We start from the raw sequence: 6,758 nt of genomic DNA, 5'->3' as shown, positions 1-6,758 counted from the left end.
TATATATATATATGTCAGGCACCGTGGTGAAATCAGGTGCTCGTCAAAATAATGAAATCGAAGAAATCTGCATTTTTCGGGCAGTTTGAAATTTTTTCAAATTTTAGTTTTTTGGCTAAACACCTAGTACGTCCATTCTAAAACATTCTCGTGGGTGGATTTTAAAAGAAGAATGTCGATAAAAGGAACGAAAAACGTAAATTTGCACTTTCCAAGAACTCTTGAGCTACGGAAGTCACCAAACTTGAGCAGCCATTTTCTTGCTTATTTCACCTGTAAAACCAGGTGACCCCACCTCTTTCAATCGCAAAACACCTCGACTTCTATTCAAGATAAATGGATATTTTTTTCATCAAATGCAAGGCAAATGAACAAACTTTGAGATGATACCAATAAATCCACATACCTAAAAATTGACTAGTGCCTGATTCCACCGTGTCGTGACACACATATGATGTGCAATACAAAAAACATACTTCTGAGAGTACGTCTGCGTCATTCATCCATGCACAATATTATCTTACAGTTTCACCAGGGCGGACAATTAAAAAACAAACACACCATTGATGGTGACTGCTGATTGGTAGGTCCTAAACAAAACCAAGGAGACAACAGCGAACACCAGTCAGATGAAATGAAAACCACTTTTGACCGAAGGTGGCCAATGAATGGCCATCTTGAACAATTAAGTTGTATATATGGTCGCTTTTAAGCACAAGGGGGCTATCCCAAAAAATGCTGTTTTGAGAAAATCGAAGGAACAGTTTTTGCCCCTTGTTTAGCTTCTTTAAAATACAAGGATAGTTTTCTTTATAACCAAACAAATATTATACACACCAATGAAACCAAACTTCTCCTATAGGTAGGGCAATGCCCACTTTTGGTGTACGTCAAGATTTCTGGAAACCCCGAAATCTGGGTTACCCGCTTGTCCTTAAAAGTGACCATATACAGTAATGGCATTCATATGACCGTACGCAGTTGCGAGCGCCGTAAATCCTTACTAAAAAAAATATATATATACAATAAATATTTTTATCTATTGTAGACCGCAAACCAAAAAAAGAACAAAAACCAACAAGTACAAAAAATAAACAGAAAAGTGAAACAAGAAATCACTCCTACAAGGGGACTCCCCAGTTTCCTTCCTGTCTTTGATACAACCAATTACTCATCGTAAAAGCTAAACTAATTATAAATGTTTTGTCACTAATGTAATCTTAAGTAGTCTGCTCGTTAGAATGAGCAGAGTTGAGTTTTACGGCTTATTCCACACAAAAACGGCCTCACAGAACACCAAGAAAAGTTTCTCTACAGCTATCGGAATCAAAGTGAGACTGAGGCCTGCTGCAAATAAGCAAGTTGTAGGCCTATACTTCCTTGTCATAATCTAGATTGATAAGAAATGATAATATCATTATCATCTTTATTATTGGTAATAATTATTACGCACGGTATAGTTTTTTCTGCTCAACCCCAGAAAATAAAAGGGATGCAATTCCAGTTATTTTTCAACTAATTTTGTAAAGTAAAACTTTTGCATTATGTCCCTTTACGCAATATGTGGGGTTTTATTTTCTTTTAATTTCACCTCGCCGAGCACAACTGAGCGGTGGCTCGGTTCTAGTTGGTGATCATCATCATCATCAGTGCCTTTCTCACCCTGAATCAGGGTATAGGCCACGGACAAACACCCTCCACTTTTCTCTATCCTGGGCTAGTCTCTTGATGTTATTCCATGTCTTCCCACTTTTCTGTACATCGATTTATGTGCTAGCTGGTCATAGTAATAATAAAAAGTTTCTGCAGTCTGAAAATGGTGAAAGAATCCCAGTGAAACTAAGGGGCTGGGATACTATAGGTTTTTTTGGGGGGGGAGGGGGTCGGTTTTGTTTTTTGGTTTGGGTTTTGTTTGAGTTTAGTTTTAGTAGAGGTTTTACAGCGCTCACAACTGCATAAGGTCATATGAGCACCAAGGGGTGGATGTCAACAGAGAAGTCCATTCAGGGAATCAGACTTACTCTGCTCACCTCTCTAGCTTCAACAGCACAAAGTCTGCATCAAGGCATCCCGAAAATAGCAGGTCACAAAAGAGTGACAAACATACAAAAGAAGTAGAGGAAAAAATGACGATAGTAAGGATTAGAAAAGAAAAAGCAGTAGTTTCTCGTATGCAGTTCAGGCACGATATGAGCATGACATTGATGAATCAGCCCATTTACAATTCTACTGAGCATAAGAACACGTTCATATCCCCCCCCCCTTTGGGAATGGCCTAAAGCCGCTTCAGTCAGAAGCCCCGTCGCGGGGGATATTTTGTTTTGTGATTAATGTGGTAGGTAGAGGGCAATAAATATTGTTAAAGAAACACAAAAAATTACTTTGCGTGGTCCTCTTGAAATCTCCGTAGCAAAGATATCAAAGGTCACTAGAGAGTCAGTATTATGCATAAATGGTTGCTTTTAAGCACAAGTGGGTTATCCCGAAAAATGCTGTTTCGACAGTTTCGAGAAAATCGATGGTAAAGTTTTTGGACCCTTATTCAGTTTCTTTAAAAGACAAGGAGAGTTTTCTCTATAACCAAACAAATATACACACCAATAAAACCCAACTTCTCCTTTAGGTAGGACAATGCCCACTTTTGGTGTAGGTAAAGATTTCTGGAAATCCCCCCAATCTGGGTTAGCCCGCTTGTCTGCCTTAAAAGAGACCATATAACAGACAAAGAATGTACAAGTGTGAGGAAAGTGTGAGTTATAGTCTATCGTCAGTGTCACAAGCAATCTACTTAAGTCTGTATGGGTACTCTTTGTTTGTTTTAGTAGAGGTTTTACGGCGCTAGCAACTGCATAAAGTCATATGAGCGCCAGAAGATTAGAGGTGTTACAAGAGAGTAACAAACATAAAAAAGAAGGAGGGGAGATAAGGACGATAGATGTTTGATAGGAAAGAAGGAGCAAACCACACCAGAGCACCCGCCAACCACCCACTAAGGAGGAGAGATACAGCGATAGATGCATGAGAGGAAAGAAGCAGGAGCAAACCACACCAGAGCACCCGCCAACCACCCACTGGGTACTCTTTACGCCACAGACAAAAAAATTATTTTTTGTCGTGTTCTTCCTATCAGGAATCATGAGAAGCAAGATTAAGTTGTTAGTCTTGACCATCGTAGTAAACTGCATTTTGATGATGTTGAAAGGTACATCTTTGGTAGAGCTTTGGGAGGGTGTATAAATTGAAAATTCTCAAAATTTGGATTTAAGTGGATTGCTTATGAAAGCAACTATAAAATTGTGTGTCGCAAGAGGTACTTGACAGGCTGTTGGCTTTTTTCAAAGTTAACAAATGCACTTGCGTACATATGCTCAAATGCACACACACACACACACACACACACACACACACACACACACACTCACACATACACATACATAGAGATAAACACTCTCACAAAAACATAATCTATATGTATGTTTGTATTTACATGCATATGTACACATATAATATGTAGATACTTTGTCTTTAAAACATAGTGTAAATGCATATTGATAACCAACTCAAACCAACACACACACAGAGGAGACCTATGAACCAGCATAAATGAAAGATGGCACACCCACAACAGACACACATAGTACTTGTAGATGGTTAAACTTTACAAACTTTAATATATACACATACATATACACACAAGCGCAAACACACACATACACATACACACACATACACACACATATGCAAACACACACTCACACACACACACACACCTACACACATATACGCAAACTCTCACACATCCACACATGCGCAAACACACACACACACACACACACACACACATGCGCAAACACAAACACACACACACACACACACACACAGAGGCGCATTGAACATACACAAACATACTTTGATAAAAACAACAAATTCAATCAGTAAACCTTATCCTGTAAATTCAGAACTGTATCGGAGAGGACATTTTTCCTGAGATAAACTATTCATAAATGTTTTGTTACAGGCAGGCCTACTACTGAAGTCACAAGTACCACTAGACTGCCTGTTAGAATGAGCAGAGTTAAGTTTTACAGCCAATTCAGCCCAAAAACAGCCTCATATCAACATCTGTGAACTGTTCCGACAAAGCAAACAAAGGACTCTATAACCAGTCAACCTATCTAATGAATAAAACTTTCCTGCCGATAAAATGTGCTAAGCCCAAGACACATTTTGGGGAAAATAAAATTCTAAATGTTGAAAAAAAAAGCAAGATAAAAGTACATATTATCGTGCAGTATAAAATTCGTGGCACAACTTATTGTTAAATGTCTCATAAACTAGGCTATCTAACATTAAAAAATCTCCAGGTTTTGCACAGTATCGACTTGTATCAATTTGTCTTAACAAGTCAATATTTTTGTAAATACCTGTTAGCTCTGTTCTCGAAAATTCCTAATAAACACTAATAAATAATCCCAGTTGGTGGTTTCTACAGATTTTAAAAGATATACAGCTAAGCTAGGACAATATTCGCTTTTAAAAGCAAGTCCGTCATTTTTTTTCTGATCGTGAGATTGTGTTTATTGAACGCTTGTTTTGAGAACTTTATGAACAAAGAAGCGTTCACTTGTAACTAGTTTTGCCACTAAAAAGTGTCAATGGTTTCTCTCTACTGAAAATTTTGTTTTCTGGGCTCAGTGCATTTCACAGACAGCCGACAAAATGAAACTTTTCAGCAGATTCACAAAAGAAATTAAATCTACAAACTTCCTCTGGAAAGTCCAACATCAGTGACAAGCTCATATTTTGAGTCAGCTAGGTCCTGAAGAACTCTTCTAATATGCCAATAATAATAGTAACAGTACTATATTTATGAGGGGAGTTCAAGAAGTCATTGGTCTAAATATGAAGGAATAAAGATAGAGCTTTTGTAACTTGGCACACATACTTATATTTCTCTACACAGTCACCATGCAGAGTCACACATTTCTGCCACCTCTCTTTGACTTCCAAAAGTCCTTGAGAAAAAATGACCCAGAACGGGCCCCTAACCAGTCTTCCACAGCTTCAATGGCATCCTAGTTGTCATGGAAACGACGTCCTTACAGTGATTTTTTTAAGATTAGGAAACAGAAAAGTTAGAAGTTACTCCGTCCGGTGAATAAACAGTGTGTGGCACGATTTCAAAGCCGAATTGTTCTGCTGTCTGGACTGCTTGTTGTGCCCTGTACGCAGGGGCGTTGTCATGCAGTAGGAGGACCCCATTACGGAGTTTTCCACGTCTTTTTCTCACCAATTTGGACTGCAATTTTATCAGCAAACCCGAATAGTAGTCCCCCCTGACTGTTTTTTCTTCTTTGGTGAGGGAGAAGAAGAGGTATTCCATTGCATGGAGGATATTTTTTGTTCTGGATCAAAATGATAAATCCACGTTTCATCCATAGTCACCATGTTTTTAAAGAAATTTGTGTCATCGGACTCAATTAGAAGGAGAGTTTTGCGGGATTCAACCCTCTGCTTCTTTTGCTCACTTGTCAAAATACAGGGTACCCACCGCACAGACACCTTATTCATATTAAGATGGTCTTGGAGAATCGTTTCAATTGACCCTACACCGATTGCCGTTCCACTTGAGAGCTATTTGACAGTTAGCCCATACTTCGGTCTTGTAAAACCAGTTTCTTCACTATGGATACATTCTCTTCAGTCACCACAAAGGATGGGCGCCCTTCACAATCTTCATCCATCACCGACATGAATCCAGATTTGAATTTTCTTACCCAGTATGTTTCAGTATATAACAAGGACATTTGTCACCATAAACTTGGACCATTTCCTGAAAAATAGGCGAAGGGGATTTTCCTTGCAAGTTTAAAAACTTGATAACTGAGTGATATTCAACAGGCTCCATGGCACAGCTTCAGCAAAGAAAAACCAAACGTTTTTGAGAAGGGTTTCATTGAACACGCTGACTAGTGCCTTTTTATTGTTGGATTTTCCAATTAGTGAACGCATTTTTTGCACTAATGTCTCTTGAAACATGCGTTCAATAAGCATAATGTCACGATTAGAAAAACATGACGGACTTGCTATTAAAAGCAATATTGCCCCAGCTGTAAAAATTAAAAAATCTGTAGAAACCACTCACTTGGATTTTTGTTTGGTATTTATTAAGGAATTTTCTAGCATACATACAGCTATCAGGTGCTTACAAAAATATTGATCTGTTAAGACAACTTGATACAAGTCACTGTGCAAAAATCGGAGAACCTATGTTCGATAGTTGAGGAGATATTTGACAATAAGCCGCACCACAAATTTTTGACCACACTATAACTTAGGACAGATTTTCTGTCACTTCTTTGGAATATAGCTATTAAATAAAAACAAAAATTTTTAAAAATAATTTCCATTTCACCGATCCCTTAAAAAAATTTATTTCACAAGGGCGTACATAAATACACAAATTTTTATACAAATTAAATAAAAAAGCAAAATTATACAGGTATAATGCCCCTTTCAACACAGTGAAATGATAAATTAAGAGGCTGAATAGAAATGCATGAATATTATAAACCACAATAATATCACAAACACAGACAATTCACACATAGTTGCTGGTTACCAATGTGAATAGTCCTGTTTGTTTGGAATTTTTTTTCAGCTGGGATTATGGTGTGTTGCTCAAGAACCAGTCACCATCCCCTCTCCCCCCCCCCCCCCCCCCCCACCCAACCCCCCCCCCCACCCCCCACCCTGAG

Source organism: Aplysia californica, unplaced genomic scaffold, assembly GCF_000002075.1.
Source record: "Aplysia californica isolate F4 #8 unplaced genomic scaffold, AplCal3.0 scaffold00952, whole genome shotgun sequence".
Taxonomy (NCBI): Eukaryota; Metazoa; Mollusca; class Gastropoda; order Aplysiida; family Aplysiidae; genus Aplysia; species Aplysia californica.
This window is presented reverse-complemented; position numbering follows the sequence as displayed.